General features: G+C 39.3%; 1 long non-coding RNA gene across 1 annotated transcript in view; it reads left to right on the top strand.

The window, feature by feature from the left end:
• LOC139314457 (uncharacterized) overlaps positions 1-14,718 on the top strand; it is a 48,107-nt gene extending 33,389 nt beyond the window's left edge. Inside the window, exon 2 of the long non-coding RNA XR_011600185.1 lies at positions 14,344-14,718. This is a non-coding gene — a long non-coding RNA (uncharacterized lncRNA). The remainder of the gene's footprint in view (positions 1-14,343) is intronic.
• The last annotated feature ends 9,318 nt before the right edge of the window (positions 14,719-24,036 follow it).

The following is a 24,036-nucleotide window of genomic DNA, read 5'->3' as shown; positions in this document are numbered from 1 at the left end:
TAGCCTATGTTCTTATTTCATAAACCAAGTCATCACTCATAATTAGAATACTTTTTTCTCTTCTTCATTCCTTATTAAATTTAAACATCTGAATTGTTTGCCTCAAAACTACAAAGCAGTGAATAATTTTTCCTAACAACCTTTATCTTGTCCTTTATAATGTGCAAAAGAATCCTGTGTGTGTTTCTCAGAAATAAGCCTCATGCAGTTCATCAAAATTTATTCAACAACATGTATGTTACAAATGCTATCTTAATGAACATTCCTGTCAGCCCAAATATTATGTACTAACCTCATTATTATTTGTTATGTTTTTATTTGGAAGCAGCATTTTATAAGAATTGCATGTTTTCCTATTCAAACTGAAGTATTTTTCATTGGTCAAATTTCCTAATAAAGGCAGGAAAGTTAAGATTCTATAAGACCTTAGTGAATATTGCTACTTTCTTGGTGAAAACTGTCCATAAAGGAGTTAAGTCTGAAAAATCCATAAATGGAAACTATAGGCAAAATATGCAATATGCATGCAATCTGTTTGTTATAAACACCCAGCTAAAAATTCAAGTTATCAATACAGGGTATTTTTATTCCAACTTCCTGCTACTAAAACAGTTATTAATATTATTAAATACTAAACAAATATTGAAACAACTTAATAGATTCTCTGATTTTGATGGCTCTGTCAGAAACTGATTAATTTTCATATATAGCTGCTAGTTAGAAAAAGAGAAAAAGCAAAAATTGAACAGAGTTTATGTTAGTTATTTGGGACATTTGCTCATTAGAGAGTTTCTTTTTCAACATTAATTGTAGGTCAGACATAGATTCACTAATCTATGAGTCATGGAGCAGGATATCTGTAATATAATCAGATATCTTACCTAGAACCCTACATGGAAAAGGACAGAATTGAATTCTTTGAACTTTTCTTCTGAAAATTCACTGGAAAACACAGTGAACCAAGTAAAATGTGTTGCCAATTAAAGCTAAACAGGGTAGTACATGCCTGAAGTATATTTAGAATATTACTTTTCTTAACTTTCCATTAACTTTATCAGGAACTGGAGTAAAGGAGAAAAAAATTCAGAGCAAATTGTATTTTGAAAATACAAGAAGTATTCCTAGGATAGACCTGATACTATTGAGTACATAATATTATCATTTTAAGATCTGCTAGTGATTAAATGCACAGAATGTTTTTCAGTAGTCCAGCAAATAGTCAAGTACGTACATTATATTTGAATTCATTGTTAAATAATCAGATTTTAGGTGTTTCCTGGATTTATAGACTGGAATAAGAAAAGCAAATCTATTATTTCTTTGTCTTATAGCGCCAAAGTCTAGAGATATATGTTTCTATAATACAATACTATTTTCTTCTTTCTTCCCCTCAAAATGTATAGCTCAGATTCAACAAAACACATTTCTGCATTCTGTTAGAATATTTTCCTCCTCCTGCAGACAGGAATGTTTTCTATTTTCTATGCAATTAAATGATTATAGGCTTTACTTGTATAACATATAATTTTTTTAAAAGATCTATGGAAAAAAGTGTGGGAATGTATAATTTATCTTAAAAAGTAAAAATAAAAAATAATGCTACTAACCAAAAGCTTTAAGCTCTTTAAATATTGACACTTGTTGTTTCATCCTTCTATCTCAAACTGCACAACTGGGCATAGAAACTTGGAAGGAAAGTGGTTTAAGATCAGACTTTAGAAATACAACACAGCTTTTAAGCTATCAATGTGATAGCTTTGTACTGGGAATATTTTAGAGAAGAAAGAGGAAATGATAAATCATTTTTAATTAATCAATTTATTTCATTCCAATCCACCCAAACCACAGAACTATAAAAACAGTAGAAGATTCCTTGGAATATGTTGTCTTGCGTCTGGAAATTATCAGCACTCCCATTTTGTTGAGTATTACATCAGACTAGGAAAAAAAAATATTACATGGAAGGCTTAGATATAAAGTAACTGAAACATCCCACGAATGATTAATGTGAGATTTTATTAATTGTTGCAAATTAGGAGAGAGAAGAGACAGGAGAGGTTTGGAACTCTTGATGTTCCCTAAAATTTTATCCTAAACAACTAATATGAAAATTCTCCAAATCTGCTGTCACAGTATCAAATTTGTTCATATTGTTCCAGAATAGGGATGTTTGAAAGTTGAGCATATGATCAAAATGTTCCTTTAGTACATGTCTAAGAGATTGGAGGGGAGCCCCTGAATTTTAACAACTTTTCTATTCTTAAACCCTTAAAAGAACCAGTGCAGAGTTGATACTCTATCTGTCTGCCTCATTTCTGCACACTTTTGCCTCACTTATCTAAGTCAAAATAAACCTTATTATTGTCTCTTAAACTGGACAAAAGGGAAAATTGGAGAGCAGAGGGAGGATCAGTCATATCTTCAGGATCAGTCCCCAAACCTTTGCAAATGGCCCTTCCTAAATTAATGACAGAATTTTTGACTCAAATTTCTTGATAACCCCTTTTTTCCCCTTCACACTTTTCCTACCATGTTTCCTCCACATTCATAACTTTTTTAAAATTATCAATTTAAAACTCCCCTACTCACCCCGGTGCTCTATTTGTACACCTTCAAAATTGACCAGAAACCCCTTGCATAAGGTAATGATGCCAAAGATTTGGTTGTATTGTTGGTGTTTCCCATTTCCCACAACACTTTACAAATTGGAGGAGGAAATTAATATTCCAAGCTGGCCTTGATAAAAGGCACCCAGCTCCCCTCCCTCCCGAATTTATAACAATGACCATATAGAGATTTCAAAGAATCTCTGAAAGTAGATTTTGAACAATCAGCAAAATCAGTAGACAAGGGAGGGAGAAAGAGAGAAGAAAGAAAGGAGGAAAGGGAAAGGAAACAGAAGTTCCTACAAAGTTCCACCAGACATTTTCAACAACTTCTATTTTTAACAGAGCTGCTGCTATTTTTAGACAAGGCTGCTGAACCTTCACCTCATCCTGGCAACAAGTAATTTCCCCCCACAGTTGCCCCAGGCAGCCCTTGCCTCCTCCTTCTCCTCCTCCCCCCCCTCCATGTTTCTCTTGGCTCCAAACACACCTCATTTTTCACATGGCAGCTTCTCCTGTTCCAGCCCCACCCCAGCTTACTTTTTCTTTACACACACAAGCCTGTGTGCACAGACACATTCACAGTCAGTCATAGGCTAAATTTTCCTTTCCTTTCCTTTCCTTTCCTTTCCTTTCCTTTCCTTTCCTTTCCCCTTCAAAAACTATTTTTCAGGCTAAAAGGCAAATCCGACATTTGAACAGCATGCTAAAAGCTCCATCACCCCAAATTAGTGGGTGAGAAGGGGATCAAGACTAAAGTTGGTTTGTATTTAACAATAATATAATCTTCTTGTGGTGTAATTTATATATTTCCTTTTTTGTCACATCATAAATTATAAGTTGGCCAGGAACAAGACCTCCATGGATCATAGGCGATCTGGGGTAGTAAACCTGTTCCAGGCCCTTTTGGGGAGGGTCTGTAATGCTTGAAATTCCCAGTTATAGCAGTATTTGTCACCCTTGGGAACATTAAGGTGCATGGACTTCAACTCCCACAATTCTCCAGCCAGCACGCTTCAGTTCAGCAGCTGCACACAGAATTCGTACATGCTATTCAAAAATAGTGTGCAGCTCCATGATATGCTTTAAACTACTTTGATGAATGCTGCTTTTACAATTTGAATTTTATAGTTTTAGCTCTCATGTTAGTGTTGTGTTCATCACAATTTAGCATTCAGCCCTTCTAGCTGAGAATGTAGATAGTTGTAGTCTAACATAGTGTTTTTTAAGCTTAGCAAGATATCCGGACTTCAATTCCGACAATTCTTCAGCCAGCGGGGAATTCTGGGAGTTGAAGTTCATGCATCTTAAATTTTCCAAGGTTGACAAACACTGCTGTACTCTATGGATTTCAGTTCAAGCTTCTCCTTCAACAGCCACTGTGAACTAGTTTCAAAAATCCTATGACCTTATTTGTTTCCTGGATTGGAGAAGAAAAAGTAAGTCTCCTTTTATTATGAAAAAGACCTCTGGATCAAATTTAATATCATAAAACCTGGTAAGAATTCAGGCAACATCTAAGGGGGTGCCAGAATATTGATCTTCAGACAATGATCTCTTTGAACAGCCACTTTCTAATCTGAGATCAAAAGTGTGGGCTTTTCAGTCAATCTGCTAAGGGCAGACATCTTCAAACTTGGCGGCTTTAAGACTTGTGGACTTCAACTTCCAGAATTCTCCAGCCAGCTATGCTGGCTGGAGAATCCTGAAAGTTGAAGTCCACAAGTCTTAAAGCCGCCAAGTTTGAAGACATTTGCGCTAAGCCAATTAAGACAGCCTTAGTCAAGCCAGAGCCTCCAGTTTTTTTGGGATTACACCTTCATTAACTACGGAAAGCTGATTTGAGCAAAAATGCAAAAGCAAAAGTATGTTCATTTGCACACTCCTAAGGGAAAGTAATTGTACAATAACGGCAGCTTTGGCACAACTGATTAGGTGGCACTCTTCGCTGATGCTCCTAAGAAAGATCAAACGTGGTTAGTCTTTGAACCTGAATGAAAACTATCAGGCTATTGGCTAGACCAGGAAGTAAGAGTCAGAAGAAGGGAATGGCCAAGTTATTTCAAATGGTCACAAAATGTCCCACTAAGTCAGGTTTGACTTAATAAAGGGATTTGACTTACGATCAGGATTCATACCCACAAAAAAAAATACTTCCCATTAGGAGTGTGCAAATAAAGAGATTTCCCCCCTTTTTTTGTTGCTAATGTTTTATGCATGTTTTTGTTTTGTTTCGTTTTTCTGTTTCCTGTTTTACTTTTTTATGATAAAATAACTATGTATTTAAAAAAAGATCCATGCCCCACAACAGGACACAACGGCCTAACCATGCGTGCCTAATGTTATTGTGATCTCTAGTTCCATGCAATCTGATGCTTCTTTTCGGCTCCTCCACCCTTTGTTCTTCCTTCACAAATGCTTCCTTGTCGTTTCTGTCATAGCCGTTTCCTTCCATTTCTCTCCCACTCCATCTACACTCCTCGCACGGGGCTCTCCCTTCCCCAGCACAAGGAATTTGGCAAGACTACTTTCTCAAAAGAGTCCATGAAACACACTCACACACAGACACACACTCCTTTCCTCCCTGCATAATCCACGCTGCCTTTGAGATGGGGAAGTAGTGCAGAGTGCAAAGTCCCCATCTAATCACCCAACAAGCTCTTTTTTAACTCCAGCTTTCATTCTCCCCTCCGAAACAGCCTCCTGCCAAGAAGAAGAAGAAGAAGAAGGGGGGGAGGAGAAAGAGGGAATAAAGCAAACAAATGCTGCCTGCGTTGCTACGTTTGCACTTTATACCCTTTTATATTTACAAGCCTCTCTTAAGCTAAAAATAGCAACGCGTGATCCATTTATAACTGGCCAGACGTGCCCTGGATCTGCTGGGGAAGAAGAGGCGTGGTTTGTGGTCCTTCTACCTGAGCTCATATGAATTTAAAGGAGCCATCTTTTATTAACTCAGTCTGGATCTAAATTTGCTTCTGCAACTTCTCTTCCATTGGACTGAATTTTAAACTAGGTAAAATTCACAGCTCTTTCCTGGATTGTATACCGCAGTGTCTCCAGATGGGTAGCCCTTGCTGTAAAACCATCACAAAATTGTGTGCACTTTAGAAGAGCAAATTGAATAGATGTGCTGGTCTTTAAAGGGTCCCAAGTTTCTTTTTTTGTCTGTATCGGAATCTCAAATACATTGGAAAATATACTTTGCTTACACTGGTTCCCTTACTCTCTATCAAAGTGCTACTCCAATTCACGGTCAAAGAACAAATATCTTTACACCCCAAACTCCTCAAACTCATGAAGTAACAAGCCTGCTTGATAATTTAATTCTTATTCTTACATTTATATTTATCTTATGTTTAATGCAGTTACTGCATTGGGAAGTTTGTGAGTTGGACTGGTTGGAGCAGCATGTAAGCCCCAAGAATGAATGAATGAATGACCGAACGAATGAACAAACAAATAAACAAATAAACTACCTCTCGGGCCATATGCAGTTTGTTTGGGCAGGGGGTCAGAGATCCTCCCCAAGGCCCCTCACTTGTGGGGTACTGCAGGAGTCGGTTCTCTCCCCCCTGCTCTTTAACATCTATATGAAGCCGCTGGGTGAGATCATTTGTGGTTTCGGGGTGCAGTATCATCAGTACACTGATGATATCCAACTTTACATCTCCACCCCGGACCAACCCAGGGATGCCCTTTCCGTGATGTCTAAGTGCCTGGAGGTGGTATGGGTCTGGATGGGTAGGAACAGGCTCAGGCTCAACCCCTCCAAGACAGAGTGGCTGTGGATACCGGCGTCCCATGATCTAGATCCCCCATCACTGTTGATGGGAGGGGAGTGTCTTGCTCCCTCGGAAAGGGTTCGTAATTTTGACGTCGTCCTTGATTCATGGCTGTCTTTAGTGGACCATCTAACGGCCGTGACAAGGGGGCCATTCCACAGGTTCGCCTGGTGCTCCAGTTATGCCCTTTTCTAGACAGGGACGCCCTCCGTACAGTCACTCATGCTCTCATTATCTCTGAGTTGGATTACTGCAATGCCCTCTACATGGGGCTGCCCTTGGGGTGCACCCGGAAGCTCCAACAGGTCCAGAATGAGGCCGCGCAAGTAGTTACAGGTGTGTCCCGCTACTCCGATATAACACCACTATTGTGCGAACTGCACTGGTTGCTGGTGGTCTTCCAGATCCGCTTCAAGGTGCTGGTACTCACCTATAAAGCTCTTCATGGCATGGGCCCGGAATATTTGCAGGATCACCTCCTACCGGCCTCCCACTGTCCAGTGCACTCACATAGGGCTGCCCTCGGCTAGACAGTGTCGGCTGGTGGTCCCCAGGATGAGGTGTTCTCTGTGGTCGCACCAACCCTCTGGAACGAGTTGGCCACTGGGCTCCGGACGGCCCCCGACCTCCGCACCTTCCGCGCCAATCTAAAGACATGGCTCTTTCAGCAACTTCCCTGATCTGCCGTGGATTTTAATTTGGGGATTTGGGGATTTTAATTGCTTTTTAATATTATTTAATTTTTATCTATTGTCAGGTTGTTTTATTGTTGTGAGCCGCCCCGAGTCCTATGGGAAAAGGGCGGCATATAAATCTGACAAACAAACAAACAAACAAACAAACAAATACAGCTCATCTGTCTGAAACCCGCACTGCATATCGGACATTAATACAATTGAGAGAGTCCAGAGATACTTCATGAGAAGAGTCCTCCATTCCTCTACCCGCAATAGAATACCTTCTGCCACCAGACTCCAAATTTTGGGCTTAGACAACTTGGAACTACGTCGCCTTCGGTCTGACCTAGTGTAGTACATAAAATTATCTGCCACAATGTCCTACCTGTCAATGACTACTTCAGCTTCAACCACAACAATACACGAGCTAACAATAGATACAAACTTAAGGTAAACCTCTCCAAACTCGATTGCAGAAAATATGACTTCAGCAACAGAGTAGTCAATGCCTGGAATGCACTATCTGACTCTGTTGTTACATCCTCAACCCCCCATAACTTTAATCTTAGATTGTCTACTGTCAACCTCACCCCATTCCTAAGAGGTCTGTAAGCGGCGTGCATAAGCGCACCAGCGTGCCTACCATCCCTGTCCTAATGTTCCCTTTTATTTGTATCCATCTCATGTATTCATAATTATGTCTATACTTATATCTGTTATCTAATACATGCTTGACGAAATAAATAAATAAATAAAATAAAATAAAATAAATGCAGTACCTCCCTTCCCTACCCTATAGTTACAGGTCTGGCTGATCAAGCCAAGCCACAGTTACATGAATAAACCACAATTGGCTAGATTTGGATAACATGCAATTCTAAATTTTGCTTCTGCAAACTGTTAACAGCTTCATCCAGAATCCAGTGCCTCAAGCTGAGTGAGACCAAGGACATTATGGCATTACAGGATTTGTGAACTGAGCTGCATAGTTAAAGGTCTACCCAAACTATGCAACTCCAAAATCCAGCCCAAGGAATCTCTTCTCTATAGAAAAGAGCTCTTGTTTGCACAAGGTCTCATGTTAATACTCCTGGCAGCATTTCTGCATGAAAATAGGCTTTATTATTAAACTTTACCGGGATTGTGGCTGATCTATGGGCTCTGTCAGAGCTACAAATTCTGATCTCAGACTTCTCATCTGGACAAAGAACCACTAATCTAGGCATTGGCCCAAAACAGACAGATTTAAGGGGCTTTTCTCATCATCTTATTCAAGTTGCAAGTGGGTGAAATAAGAATTTCCTTGTGGGGGGAGAGTATTGATTTATTTATCCCATCTTTAAAGCACTGGATTTCTATGGCTCTTGGCAGAGGCATTACATTTATATGCTCACAAACTAATGCTATGATCATTGAGAGTAAATAAACCAGAAAATCAAGGGTAAACATAGCATGTTCAAGGGGCTTTGTGACAAATGCAACATCAATGCAGATGTGGCTTATAGCAGTAGCAATAGCATTTAGGCCTGCAGTAGTGGCCAAAATTGTGGAAACCTTTTGAGAAAAGTGTATTTTTGAGGTTTGATGCCTAATAACACAACTGAATCCTACTGTGATCTGATTGGTTCATTGCCAAAACAAGATGACACCTGATTGGCTTTCTAAACACTCATGCTCATTGGCTACAATCAGATGAAGGAAAGCTATGTGATATCAATCTAAGCAAGTTGTGCTTCCTTTTTCTGGTTATTTGGCTATAACTTTTCATAGAATACAGATTATTGAACAAACTTTGTTGCATTACATTCTTGATTAAATTATCTTTCCACTGATATATAATTTTATGGTACTAAAACACCCCCAAAAAAGTGGTGTTATTAGCCATCAAACCTCAAAATTACACTTTATTATTTATTTATTTATTAATTAAATTTCTATACCGCCCTTCTCCAAATAGGACTCAGGGCGGTGCACAGCCAAGATAAAAACAAAGCATACAAAATTTAAGAACAGTATTAAAATAATTAAATATTTTGGCCGAAATTAAGATAACCCAATTTAAAATCAATTTAAAATTTAATTCAGGCCAGCCCAGCTTGTTGAAATAAATAGGTTTTCAGGGCCCGACGAAAAATCCGGAGGTCTGTTATTATACGTAACTCTGGGGGAAGGTTGTTCCAGAGGGTGGGCGCCGTCACAGAGAAGGCTCTCCCCCTGGGGGTCGCCAGCCGACATTGTCTGGCGGACGGCACCCTGAGGAGGCCCACTCTGTGCGAGCGTACTGGCGTACTTTCCCCAAAAGGTTTCCACAATTTTGATCACTACTGTATATACCACTCCATGGCTCTTTACAGCACTCTCTGGGCTGTTTACAATGTAAGAATTATTTGCATATTTCCCCCAGCAATCTCGGTCCTCATTTTACCGACCTCGGAAGGAGGAAGGCTGAGTCAACCTCGAGCTCCATCAGGATCAAACTCCAGGCTGTGGGCAGAGTTTGACTGCAATACTGCACTTTAACCACTGTGCCACCAGGGTTCTTAGGAAGCTCCTTATGCCTCCTGACACCCATCTAGGTGCCTAATATAAAGCTGAGAGATGGTATAATTCCCTTGCAAGATTCCAGAGTAACCTGAATGTCAAGCTCATTGTTACGGTGCAATATATCAGCATTTCGAAATCAATGGGGCTTCTCAATATCCTTTTAAGAGTGGAGGGTCTCTACAACCCACAAAATACACAATCAATTGACTAACGTGTACAGAAAGATTTTTCTAACCATGTTGAAATAAGTCTTGTCCTGGTCACACACTGGTCACACGCTGAAATGTGGGGTTTCTCTGCCCAGGATTTTTTTTTAATGAAAGGGATTATAAAGTAGAAGCCCAGATCAAAGATCAGTGAGCAGCAAAAAAATTCAGAGCTTCTCAGGTCAGATTATGATGTCCAGTGAAAATAAAGTCACAGGCCCCAGATGTTTAGATTCCTACTCTTAAATCCTAATTCTTTTGAAAATCGGGTGCAAACCAGTGGTGAAATCCAATTTTTTTACTACCGGTTCTGTGGGCGTGGCTTAGTGGGCATGGCAGGGGAAGGATACTGCAGAATCTCCATTCCCACCCCACTCCAGGGGAAGGATACTGCAAAATCCCCATTCCCTCCCCACTCCTGGGGGAAGGATATTGCAAAATCTCCATTCCCATCCCACTCTGGGGCCAGCCAGAAGTGGTATTTGCCAGTTCTCTGAACTACTCAAAATTTCCACTACCGGTTCTCCAGAACCTGTCAGAACCTGCTGGATTTCACCCCATGTGCAAACCCTGTATTCTAGCTGGTTGCAGAGCTTTCTACTCTTTCTACTCCACTCCTCAAGTCCCGATTGGTGCAGTCCAGAATATGTTGTAGCCAGGATCAATCGTTCCTGCCAAGCCACAGGTACACCAGGCAAAGTCTCTACATCCACCTCCGATGAGATTATTAAGGAACATCTGCTCATCCGTGGACCATCCATGGATTTATCAGCAGCAGCTTCATATCAGTTCTGCGGAATCCTTCTTTCCAAGAGTAGAATCTTACAGAAAAAACAGAAAAGTAGCCTCTTTAGGCAGCAGACCAGGAAGAGTGGCACTTGGGTCCAGGTCTTCACTCACGGCTCTCCTGTTCTTGCTGCTGTTATGCCATGCCTCCTCCCAGTGACACATGGTAAGGTGGCAAATCATTGCAGAAATCTCACAATCTATTGATCTCAGACAGGGGTGAAATGCTCCCGATTCAGACTGGTTTGTCCGAACCAGTAGCGATGGTGGCGGGTGGTTCGTAGAGCCGGTAGCGACGGCAGTGCGAGGCTCCGCCCACCTGCCTGGCCATCATTACTTCCTGGTTTTAACCAGGACGTAAACAGTTTTTTACCCTCTGTTCACACACACACACACTTGTCCGCGCACGCACACTTCCAAACTGGTGGAGAAGGTAAGTAGATTTCACCCCTGCTCTCAGAGCGATATATATTTACTTATTAGATTTTTCTCCTTTGTTATTTAATGGAGTACTTATGAAGGAAGAAACATTTAAAGAGAACTGTAAATCCTTCTCTTGAAAATACTGTAGATATAGGTAGTCCTCAATTTACAACCACAACTGAGCCCAAAATTATTGTTGCTAAGTGAGACATTTGTTGAGTGAGTTTTGCCCCATTTTACGACTTTTCTTGCCACATTTCTTAAGTGAATCACTGCAGTTGTTAAATTAGTAACATGGTTGTTAAGAAGATGTGGCTCCCCATTCATTTTTCTTGTCCGAAGGTTGCAAAAGGGGAATTACATGATCCCGGGACACTGCCACCGTCATAAATGTGAGTCAGTTGTCAAGCATCCAAATATAAATCATGTGGCCATGGGGATGCTGCAATGGTCATAAATGTGGAAAATGGTCATAAGTCACTTTTTTCAATGCTGTTATAACTTTGAACGGTCACCAAGCAGACTGTTGTAAATTGAGGACTACCTATACACATCTTCTTTTTCTTATATTCGTGTAAATACAGATGCAGATTGGCTCCCTGTACACAATTATATTAAAATCAGGGTTTTAATATAGTGCAAAGATAGTGTTTCTCTTGCACTCTCATAACTGACCACAAACATTATGTAATAATTTTTACAGTGTGAAATGCCCCCAAAGATTTCTTAAACAAACAGGTTTAAGGTAGGACTATTCTGCCAATCCAACACATGAGGCCGCTGTTGAGTCAGTTTTCATTCCTTCCAAAGAATCCCAATCTGGGTTTTGAGAAAAAAAAATCAGTAACTCTATCTTGCAAGTTATTGGCTTTCTTTTTTTTTGCATAACATCCCTGATTCTAAACAAAAAACAGAAATGAAAACAAAAAAACCCCATGGTTTAACTCCACATTACAATCTAAAATACTTGCAAGGAAAAATGGTGGCAAATTGAAGGAAATGAAAAAAAAAAACATTTTACAGAAAACTGCTTTTGTAAAATTAAACTTTCCAACTTCCCTGTTTTCTCTTATGTTTGAAATATGTGAAAAAACCAGAATATAAAGATTGGGAGGGGGGAATTCTTGAAAATACTGATAGTGATGTGGTAGGATTAGAGGATGATTTTCTATTTAGAAATACCTGGTTTACTTTTCTCCAGCATTGAAGTGAATTCAAATTCAGATATTAAATGGGGAGTCTGGATAAGATTTTCTTAATTGATTAGGTTTATTCACCTGATATGCTAATCCATAGTTTATTCACGTTCATCCAGTTCTGAGTGTGAATTGCTGGGCTCAGTAGTGAAACATGGCTTGGTGGGTGTGGCTTGGTTGGGGGGGGTCATGTGACTGGGTGGGCATGGCCAATTTTTTAAAAACCTTTTTAAAGCATTTTTTTACTACCAGTTTGGGCAAATAGGTAATAAAAAATGCTTTAAAAAAGTAAAAAAAAAAGGTTCCAACGATCACAACTGTGCCACACGATTGTCGGAATCGTTTTCTTACCTTTTTAAAGCATTTTTTTTAGTACTGGTTCGCCCGAACCGGTAGTTTTTATCACTACCAGTTTGCCCGAACCGGAGCAAATTGGTAGCATTTCACCCCTGGCTGGGCTTCACTGCACTGAGTTACAAACTAACCACAAAGGCTGAGCTTCCATGACAAATAAGCTTTAACCTGGTGTGTGATGCAAATCCTCCCATTCATTTGCACTGGAGATTGCAAAATGGGCAGGAGTCAGTTTACCTCTGGTGACCCCAGTCCTTGCAAATGTTCACCTAAAACATTAAGCCAGCTTTGGTGCTAATGGGAGACAGAGTACTTACTTATGGATGCTGCAACAGATGATGCAGCAAGCTGCCACTAGACACACTTTGCCAATCATCTGCCATGTTATCTGTTATATCTGTTATCACAGTTATTTTGGTGGAATTGACCAGATCTTGCTTCCTGGGAGATTGTTTATCTTTATAATATAGGTAGTCCTCGGTTAACAACCACTTGTTCAGTAAGTGTTCAAAGTTATGACAGTGCTGAACAAGTGGGACTTACAACAGCTTTTTGTAGTTGTGGCTGTTGAATCATCACCTTTGGGCACTTGGCAACCAGCTCAAAATTGCAATGATCATGGACACATGTTTGCCTCTTGTGACTTTTACTGCCAGCTTTTGACAAGCAAAATCAATGGGGAAGCCAGCAAGAAATCACACATGACGATCATGTGACAGTGCTTAATGAGCATGACTGCAACTGGGTCTGCTACCATAAGTTGACCTAGTCTCATGAGATTGCATTTTACAACCAAATTGTTTAGCAATGGAGTTGCCTGTCACAATTACCATTTTTAACCAAAGATTACCTGTACCTATAATGTGCCCCAGCCCTACAACATCAACGCAAAATAAAAAAACTATGATAATGAAAACTCAAATCAATATATGTGGATACATTCATTTATATTCATTTATTTATTTATTCATTTATCTTGTCGTGTTTATATTAGAGGTGGAGACCCTTTGAGAGCTGTATGCAATGTAATTTCATTTTAATGTATGCCGATTAGTGTACATTCAAAGTGACAATAAAGCTGTTCTGTTCTGTTCTGTTCTGTTCTGTTCTGTTCTGTTCTGTTCTGTTCTGTTCTAAAATGAAAAACCCACAATATATGCTTGTGGTCACACGTGGGATGAAAACTTGCTGAAAAAATACAATTATAAGTTACTTACAGAAATCGTGATATGGAGGAAACTGCATATATGCCTGAGAGATTCAGGGAAGTAAGGGCTACTCAGTGGTGGGTTGCCCCTGGTTCGGACTGGTTCTATAGAACTGGTAGTAAAACCGGAGGGAGGCTCTGCCCACCCATCCCGGCATCATCAAAACGCTTCTGCGCATGTGCGGCCCCGTTGCGAACCAGTAGTATAGGTAAGTAGAACCCACCCCTGGGGCTACTACTAGAAGATTCATCCAAGTGCCACCTATCTCAAAAAAAAAAAAAAAAAAAAAAAGGAGGGGGGAGAACTTTCCAAAAGAGAATGAGCAAAGCTTGTGATACTTGTGATTGGTGCACAATCAAAAGCATGAATCACAAGCTTGGTGCACAAGCTTGAAACCACCGTGCGCAAGGTTTTTATTCCATCTCTTGTAGGTCCTTATAATTTCTGGTGTCCACAAGAAGGCAGATGTTCCCTACTTTTCAACAATATATGAAAGTACAAAGGAGAAGGCAAATTCTTTCTTAAGCTGACTGAAATATCTACATTTTTTTCTTCCAGACAGAGAAATTAACCATGGGATGACTTTAGAGCCAGAACCAAAGAAAGAAAAACTACCACAAACTAAAAGTACAAATTATGATTAAGACATTTCTTACTAGAATTATCCTATCTTCTAGGTACGGATGTCCACAGTAAATCCGTTTGATGCTTTGTTTGAATTAAACATACCAAGTCATTATCTGCACTGGGGGAAATCAAGGAATTTGTAAGAGGAAAACAGATTTCTCAGTTCACCTTTGGAAACTTCAGATGTGTGAAGAATCTCATGTTAATACAATGCTTTTTTTTCTATGTATTATTTTCCTCATTCCTAGTATGGAGCTGAATAATCCTATCCAGAGAAGCCAATACAACCTATTCTGCACAATTTAAGAGGCACGAGTTATTGATTTGTCAAAGCTGTAAACAATTTTAGATCATAATTCTTGAATAGCAATAGATTGCATATCATCTAGAGTGGTTTCTACCCGAGCAACTTTAAAAGGTTCTTATTTTAATTGTTTTATAAATGTAAAACCTCAGCCAGATTGTTCATTTGCACTTGGCAAATGTCTCCAAAGGTTTGTGTAAATGCATTATCCATGACAGACTCCAAGACATTTTACATCTTTGATGAGGGGAAACACCCCAGAGTGAAAACATTGTATTCTAGCTGCAGCTTTATTTAAACAGTCCTCCTCATCCTCCCATAAACTATCCTAATTTTTTAAATTACAGTTTTACAAAGCATATGAAAACTAACATTAAATAAACAATATACCTGTAATTGATAATAAATAAAATAAATAAGCTAATTCAAAATAAACATTAAATAAACATTAAAACTAACTCACAAACTAACACTAAATAAACTATCCTAATTAACTGAAAATGCTCAGTACCTCATCAATCTACAATTCCCAGAATTCTTTGGAAGACAGAAAAAGCCACCATTTTTAAACAATATAATTTCAATGTTCAGCTTTTCATGTAGAGGGAAAGCTCAGAAATCCCCATGAAAACTCAAAAAAAAAATATGGGTGGATCATATACTACTGGAAAGATACTACGAAAACCACAATCAGATTAGGTTGCCTCTGAGCAAGATATTTCATCGAAGCCAACCATGTAGTTAGGATACTTTGTCTGTGATGGTCATTCATGGGAACCAAGTCAATTCCTTGATTTTAAATTAAAAATTGGGGAAAAAACATGAGTAAATCAAAATGTCTTACAATTGCTAGTCATGACCTCATTTGATCATCGGGGAATTCATCTTATGCAAAACCAAACTACAACTTCAACTGATACCCTTCACCCCACATCAACCCAAACTCTGTTTTCATTCTAACAAGGCCACTTTGATTTTTATTACATTTTTATTACAGAACTATCAGGATTATAGCCCAACTTTAAAAGTTTATCTGGCTTTCATAACCAATATTTTGAAACTAAACTGGTGAAAATCTAGTAAAGTTGAGTTGAACCTTTGATGACCTCTCACAATAATCTATTTATTTTTATTTATATATAAAATGGATTGGCCCATTACTTAATATAATTGACCATATCACGTAAGATTATTTTCTTTCTTTGCAAAATTAATAGGAAAAATATAGTAATTTATTTCCACTACAAGATTATTCTTAAAAAAATATTATTAGCAAATGCCGGGTTGCAAAAACCAACAAGTTAAAAGATATTTTACAAACTAGGATTTTCAGAAGGGGAAAAGTTTCTTTACATGGAAAGATTTCAGGAAAGATTTCAAAGGATTGTAGCATACAGTGCTACAAAAGAGATCCAGAGAAGATCCAGAAAAGTATAGTCTGGTTAACCTAATATCAATTCTGGGCAAGTCAGTAGAGATATCAATTTAATAAAAAGAAATAAAGCAGCCAGAAGAATAAGATTTGCAGAAGGAAAATCAAGATTGTTTCTCCAAGGTAATTTTACAGTTGGTGTGGGGATGGTGGGATTTTTAGAAAGATTATTTCACATTCCCTGAGAAATGAGACATGACAGCTAATTCTTAACTTATGACCACAATTGAGCCCAGCACAACTTCTACTGTTAAGCAAGAAAGTTATTAAGTGAATTTTGCCCACAACTATGGGGTCCAACATGATGTTGCCTAGTTTGATAATGAAACTTCTGCAAGAAAATAACCAAGCTCAGAGAGCATCAAGGACCCTATAATACAACGCTGAGCTATATTCCCTTCTACTATTATAATCATAGGTCGTAAGTTGTAAAACAGGTCAGTTATGCGACCAACCTGATTTTACAACCTATTTTTTGTGGTGGTTATTAAGTGAATCTGCACTGTTCGCTACGGTGTGATTTTGCTGAGAACCAGAAGTATTAGTTTTCAGCAAAACCATTGTAAAACACAGTCATGTGACCACAGGACACTGCAAACAGCTGTAAATGTGGCCATGTTGCCAAGGGCTCAAAGCATGGTCACATGACCATGGGCGAGCGGGACTGTCAGAATTTTGGATCTGGATCGTAAGTCCCCCATTTTAAGTCTATTATAACTTCAAGCAGGTCATAAGTTGAAAACTACCTATAGACACCATGTTGCTTACTCACAGTGTCCAGAAGATTTGGCGCCAAAAATGAAGATGGCAGCCACAATGGCACAACTGAAGCGCTATCTATTGTTTATGTGCATATGAAAGTTCATTGTGGCAGCCATCTTCATTTTTTTGGACTGCATCCTGTGGACATCCTATACTCATTCCTGCCTTAAAGGCTCTTAGTTCCAAATTCAACAGATTTCTTTCAAAGTTCTAACCAAAACCCCACTTCAGTAAACTATATTTTTTGTGTGTGGCTTTCTGTTGTTTCTGTTAGGTTTTTATTATGGTGCTATTTCTGAATGAATGACTTTCTGATGCTACTAGGGTTATGTTTTGTGGTTTGGGCACAGCCGGGATGAGTTCTGCTGAAAACAGCCCCAAAGCATTAACAAGAATGAATGAATAAATGATAATAAATACTAATGGTACCCAATAAATAAATCATTGTGACATAAACGTTTGTGAATTTGTATCTGGCACAATGGGCTTTAATGCACTAAATTTATATCATCATAAATGTGTTAATAAACGTGCCACAAGAATCCTTGTGATTGTGAGTAATTGTATCATCTATTTGGAATTGCGTAGGTTCTGCTTTAGCTATTTCCAAGCTAAAGCAGAAATTGGATTACAATTTCTCTCAACCCAGTGTCATCAGCTTCAAGGAGATGGTCCCACTTTAGTTTAAAAAGGAAATCAGATGTGGCGAAACAAAAAAGGAAGCCAGAGTTGAAAACACTGCAATCATGGAGACCCAGATTCAAGCCTACTCCAGCCATGGAAATTTCATGAGAGATTTTGGGATAATCCATCTCTCTCTGAAGGCTAACATACCATCAGCATTGATGTTGTAAGGATAAAAAGAAAGCAATCTATGCTTAAATTGCCTTGAGCTCCTGAAGAAAAGGCACATGTAAAAACACTTATTTGCTGATTTATTTATATTCTGACTTTTGCAGGAAGCCTACAGAAGAGTACACAGGGTGTCCTCCTATTTTTCTTTATAGTATGTGAAACAGATTTGGTTGAGAGAAAGTTAACTGTAAGGAATAATATGCACTAAAATAGTACACAATTTTCTCCATAAACATTAAACAAGGCTGAGAAAAAACAGTGTGGGGCATTGAGTCCCATTTTCAGAAAAACACAGCCTATTTTCCCCAAATAAAATTGAGAGCTGAAGTATATGGAATAATGTGGCATTCTGCCTAAGTACAAAACGTGCAATTGATTTAAACCATCCTATTCTAAATGTAGCCTTTATTTATGAGTACCCTACAGTTTATGAGCTGTGATAGTTTCAAGAGCCTTTGTCCCCTCCCCTTCTAAAAGAAAGCAATTTTACAGTCCCCCAAATCCTGGGTGTGTATCCTGAGCTCAAAGTGCAGAATGTTCCTTCAATAAACAGAGATTTATTTTAGGAACCCAGCAATGTATAACTTTCTATGCTGCCTTGCTCGGATTCCTTGCCCTCTTCAAAAGTTGCCTGTAGGAAGAGTGCACAGAATCCATGAAGTGGTGTAATTTAAGAAATGTGTGACTAATTGATTTTGGGAGCCCCCTGGTTCCAGCTGAGTGTTGAGCTGCAGAGTAAGTCTCTATGTGTTAGAAATGGGCAGGCGGGAACGATGTACAAAATTACATGTCCCTTTGTATTAATGAGAATAATCAGTGCAAGATAATTAGTTTTATTGCATGCATGCCACCTTGGATAGTGGGAGTAAAAAGATGAACGGCAAATATCACATAGATAGGCAGGAGTTTCGGATTTACTGAGGTCTGACTGAACTTTTGTTGTTGTTTCTTGGAATTATGAGTTGACCAAATGACCGTTTGATTTAGCAACCAATATGTGGCAGCAAAACCTTAGGAGTCTTGTATCTTTTGGCTGCCATCTGGTAGTCATCTGTATTTATGCAGTAGATAAATGCTGCTGAAGACCTGAAGTTTGCTGCAGGGATTAATATAGGAGTTATAACAACACAACATTAGGAGAGGAAGAGAATCATAGCTGATGATACCCAATCTCAACTACAGATTCACTGGGAAATTTATTTATTTAAAACATTGATATAACTGCCCACCTTAAGACAACTCTGGGCAGCTTACAACCAATAAAACAATATAAAACAGTATAAAACCAACAGCAATAAAGCAAAACAGAAAAACCTGGCTCCACAACCACACTTTTCTGATGCACCCACATTCTTGTCCCACCCTAGCCTCAACCTATCTCAATATCTGGGAAAGAAACAAGTTTTAAGTACCCTCTGGAAGGATAGAAGGATGGGGGCTTGTTGGATCTCAGAGATAATGTTTCATGGGATAGGACCGTGATGTAAAACCTATGGCATGTGTGCCCAAAGTGGCACGCGGAGCCATGTCGCCTGGTGTTCCTCTTCTGGGTTTCTGGTATGCATGCATGCACAGTGATCAGCTGGCCCTTTTCGGCACTTGGTGCCACCCACGCGCACACACACTCCCTTTTTGGCACTCGGTGCCGAAAAGGTTCGCCATCACTGGGATAGGAGCTACAGTGAAAAAGGCACACTTCCAAGGACCCACAAGATGGCAATGTTTAAGGCAGAGGTAGGCAACTATGGCCCCTTTACGACCTGTGGACTTTCAACTCCCAGAATTCCTGAGCCAGGAATAGGAGTAGGAGGGTGGGAGTGTGCTCACCCTATCGGCTCTGGTGAGACGGACATATGTCCTCGGTTACAATGGCATTGAAAAAAGTGACTTATAATCAGTCCTCGCACTTACAACTGTTGCAGCATCCCCATGGTCACATGTTCAAAATTTGGGTGCTTGGAAGCCAGCATGTATTTATCACAATTGCAGCATCCCAGGTTCATGTGATTGCCATCTGACACCTTCCCAGTTGGCTTCTGACAAACAAAGACATTGGGGGCAGCCAAACTTTCTTAATGACTGCATGAGTCACTTACTAACTGCAGTTGTGATTCCCTTAACAGCTATGGCAAAAAAGATCATAAAATTGGGCATAACTCACTTAAAAACTGCCTTGTTTAGCAACATAAATTCTGGTCTCAATTGTGATAGTAAGTTGAGGACTATCTGAACTGTTGGGTGGCTTTATACATTTCTAAAACCAATCCATTAATCATCAGCCAATGGGAAGGAATTCCCAACCCCAAAAAGCCACAATGTAAGTCCTTTCAAATGCATCACAGATGTCATCCAGGGTATGGGCAAGTAAATTTCAAGGCTTTGGACTCTGGAGATTAGGGTTTCCCAAACCTTTTCTTTCATTACCCAAAACTGCTTATCAGAAAGTCCTTATTTAAATGACCCTGTTGTGATTGGATAATAGATTCCTGTGTCTTTATCAGAAGAAATTTTTGTCCAATTTTGGGTATTTTGACAGACTGTTCAGCCAATAAAGGAGAATATTTGTAGATGGTGGATGAAATGAGTGGTCCTTGGTGCTCTGATTGTGTTGTGTTGTGTTGTGTGATGGTGTTCAGCATTTTGACCACCAGGTGACAGCAGCTGCAAAAGCCAGAGTTTCAGTCATCCTTACAGCCAGAAGGGGACTATTCAGTGGAAGAAGGGGTCAGGAACTAGTTTCAAGAAGAGATCCAAAACCAGTAGAACCAAATGGAGCCACAATGCCTTAAGATGTTCTTGGGTGGTCTCTGATGCACTAAGATGCTGAGATACAGGTAGAGGCACAGGTGCTCTGAAAACAGCCAGCGATCCTTGTGCCAAGACAAGGAAGCAGATCTATGTTCCTATCGGCGATTGCCTGGAAAATATCTGGAGATCTTCACAGAAGAAAGGTGTGATATAATGATACAGATAAATAAATGAATCATTCCTAATTCTAAAGGAAAGGAAGGGAAGTTTAGTTCCTGCCATGGATGTCTGTACAAGATTAAATGACATAATTTAGTTATTTTGGGATGCTAGTGTAGCCTGTACAGACATCCTGTTTTCCTCAGTAAATTCTTGATAAATATTACACGTTATAGAGAAAAGAAGGAAGTGAATTTACTCTTTATTCATGGGGCATTCAAATTGTTATGTTAGTATATACTTTTAATATATTTTACTAATGTGTTACTTGCAAATGGAGGGGAGGGTGTGTACTAAAAAAACAAAGATAGTTCCTCCATTCCAGCAATGCACTGCCTAGACATGGGTTCCAAGAAGCACGGGTTGCCCATGAAGGACAAAAAATAAGGGAGCTTGTGAGAGACTGTGAGGAATAGGAGAAGAGAATGGGAAGGAGGAGAATAGACTCAAATGATAAAAAGACAATGGTTGAGTCTCATAAATGGCAATTTAATCCAGATAGTGATAAATTTGGAAAGAATTTTATAGATAATCCTTGATTTACAACAGTTCGTTTGGTGACCATTCAAAGTTACAACACTGGAAAAAAGTGATATGACCATTGCAGCATACCCATGGTCATTTGATCAAAATTTGAGTACTTAGTAACTGAGTCATGTTTACGACGGTTGCAGTGTCCCAGGGTCATGTGATCCCTTTTGTGACCTTCTGACAAGCAAAGTCAATGAGGAAGCTAGATTCACTTAACCACCGTCTTACTGATTTAACCACTGCAGGGATTCACTTAATAATTGTGGCCATAAAGGTCATAAAATTGAGCAAAACTCACTTCACAAATTTCTCGCTCAGTAGCAGAAATTTTGGGCTCAGTTGTTGCCATAAATTGAGGAATACTTGTATATTGTTCCAAGAGTCTTCACATGCATTAGCTATGTGTACACCTTTGGTGACTGCTGGGAATTCATAGTTCAGCTAGCAGAACTGGCCACTATATATTCCTCTCTTCTCTCTCTCTCCAGAGCATTCTTTTCATATACAGGTGGTTCTCACTTAGCAACTGCCTTATTTAGTAACTGTTTGTGGTTATGATGGTGATGAAAAAGTAACTTTATAAGCAATCCTTGCATTGACAGTCATTTGGGGTACTGAACTCAGGGGATACCAAAGGAGAGGTCCATGAACTCCTTCCCTCATTCTAACACAGAGAAACAATTGCTTTATGAATTCATGAGCATTAGAAGGAGGCCTACACAATTACCAATTGGCTGCCCGGAAAGTGCCACAATACTGCCTCCCTTCTAAGTGACCACTTAAGAGTCTCAACATCTTTTTTATATTGCGGCAATCAAAACTGAATGCAATATTCCAAGTGTTCCATAACACTTAGAATATTGCATCCAGTTTTGGTCACCATGATATAAAAAAGAAATTGAGACTCTAGAAAGAGTGCAGAGAAAAGCAACCAAGATGATTAGGGGACTGGAGGCTAAAACATATAAAGAACAGTTGCTGGAATTGGGTATGTCTAGTTTAATGAAAAGAAGGACTAGGGAAGGCATGATAGCAGTGTTCCAATATCTAAGGGGCTGTCACAAAGAAGAGCAGGGGTCAATGTATTCTCCAAAGGACCTGAAGACAAGACAAGAAGCAATGGATGGAAACTAATCAAGGGGAGAAGCAACCTAGAACTAAGGAGAAATTTCCTGACAGTTAGAACAATTAATCAGTGAAACGGCTTGCCTTCACAAATGTCTATCGGTGTTTTTAACAAGAGATTGGACAACCATTTGTCTGAAATTGTATAGGGTCTCCTGCTTGAGCAGGGAATTGGACTAGAAGACCTCCAAGGTCCTTCCAACTCTGTTATTTGGTTATTCTGCTAATAGTTGTCTTTTTTGGATTGAATGGAAGGATTTTTGTCTCTGCACAAATAAATCCCTTTTCCCCCATCTCCCAGTCCTTTCTTTCTTTTGGAGCCACAGTTAACCCATCCTTAACCTCCTTACAATAGAGAGATTCACCACTTATTATTTAGAATGTTTTTAAAAAAAATGCATAAACATAAAGCTACAATGTATTCAAAAGGGAAGACTTCATTTCCAGTATCCAGTCTTCTGAGTTATATCCCCTTTCCTCTTTCTTTTCTTAAAATTAAAGCCAGTAAAAAGATTTGGCTTCTTGCTGAGAGCCTTTCTAGAATACAATAGTTCCTTGGAAAGGCATTATCAAGCAAGTCAATATTTAAGACATGTGCCCTATATAATTTCCAGGAGAATCAGTGCTAAAGTGTGTTCAGAGGGCAATGGAAGAGAAGCGCCTTTTGTGAAATTGAAATGGAAAAAAATTAGGCCCTTTCATTTCCCTAGGGCCTCTTGCTTGGAACTTTATAGAGTGGGCCATTAAGTATTCAGGACAGGTGGGAACAAAAACAACATTTACTTGGAAATGGACGGTTTTTCCAAGCTTCAGCAGCAGTGGTGGGTTGCCCCTGGTTCGGACTGGTTCTATAAAACTGGTAGTAAAACTGGCAGGAGGCTCTGCCCACCTACCCTGACATCATCAGGAAGCTTCTGCGCATGTGCAGAAGCACGCATGGCCCTGTTGCAAACCGGTAGTAAAGGTAAGTAGAACCCATCCCTGTTCAGCAGCCTTGTCTGAAAGGCTTGGTGCCAAACCACAGGAGAAGAACTGGTCCAGCAGATTGCAAAACATGCCCCAACTGAAAATAAACAAGAAATGTTCCATGATCCCATGAGAAGCCTACATCAAAGCTGTCATGTTCATCACTTTTGTCCATCGTGGAAGCTAACATGTCAACATTTAACTAAAATAAAGTTCTTTCCCTTTAATAAACCTAAACCTTAACCTTAACCTTGAAGGAAAAAAAAAGATATTGGTGAAGAAGGTTTCTGCATGCAGGAGGAGACAAACAGTATCAGTTCCTAGTTCTTCAGTATGAAATAATGAGATGATGTTAGAGGGTGGGACTTCTCCCTCAAAAGCTCCATACCTGGATATCATCAGCCCCCTCCCCCTCTGCTTAGGTGGAGTCCCAATCTGGCATTCAGACTAGATTCAGTTCTATATCCATAATGCAGCTGTATGAATATAGAATAGAGTAGGGTAGGGTAGGGTAGGGTAGGGTAGGGTAGGGTAGGGTAGGCTAGGCTAGGCTAGGCTAGGCTAGGCTAGGCTAGAGTAGAGTAGAGTAGAGTAGAGTAGAGTAGAGTAGAGTAGAATAGAATAGAATAGAATAGAATAGAATAGAATAGAATAGAATAGAATAGAATAGAATAGAATAGAA

Source organism: Pituophis catenifer, unplaced genomic scaffold (assembly GCF_029215685.1).
Source record: "Pituophis catenifer annectens isolate HBS135680 unplaced genomic scaffold, rPitCat1.0.hap2 SCAF_3, whole genome shotgun sequence".
Classification (NCBI taxonomy): domain Eukaryota; kingdom Metazoa; phylum Chordata; class Lepidosauria; order Squamata; family Colubridae; genus Pituophis; species Pituophis catenifer.
The sequence above is the reverse complement of the archived record's forward strand: the minus strand, read 5'-3'. Positions and strand labels throughout refer to the sequence as shown.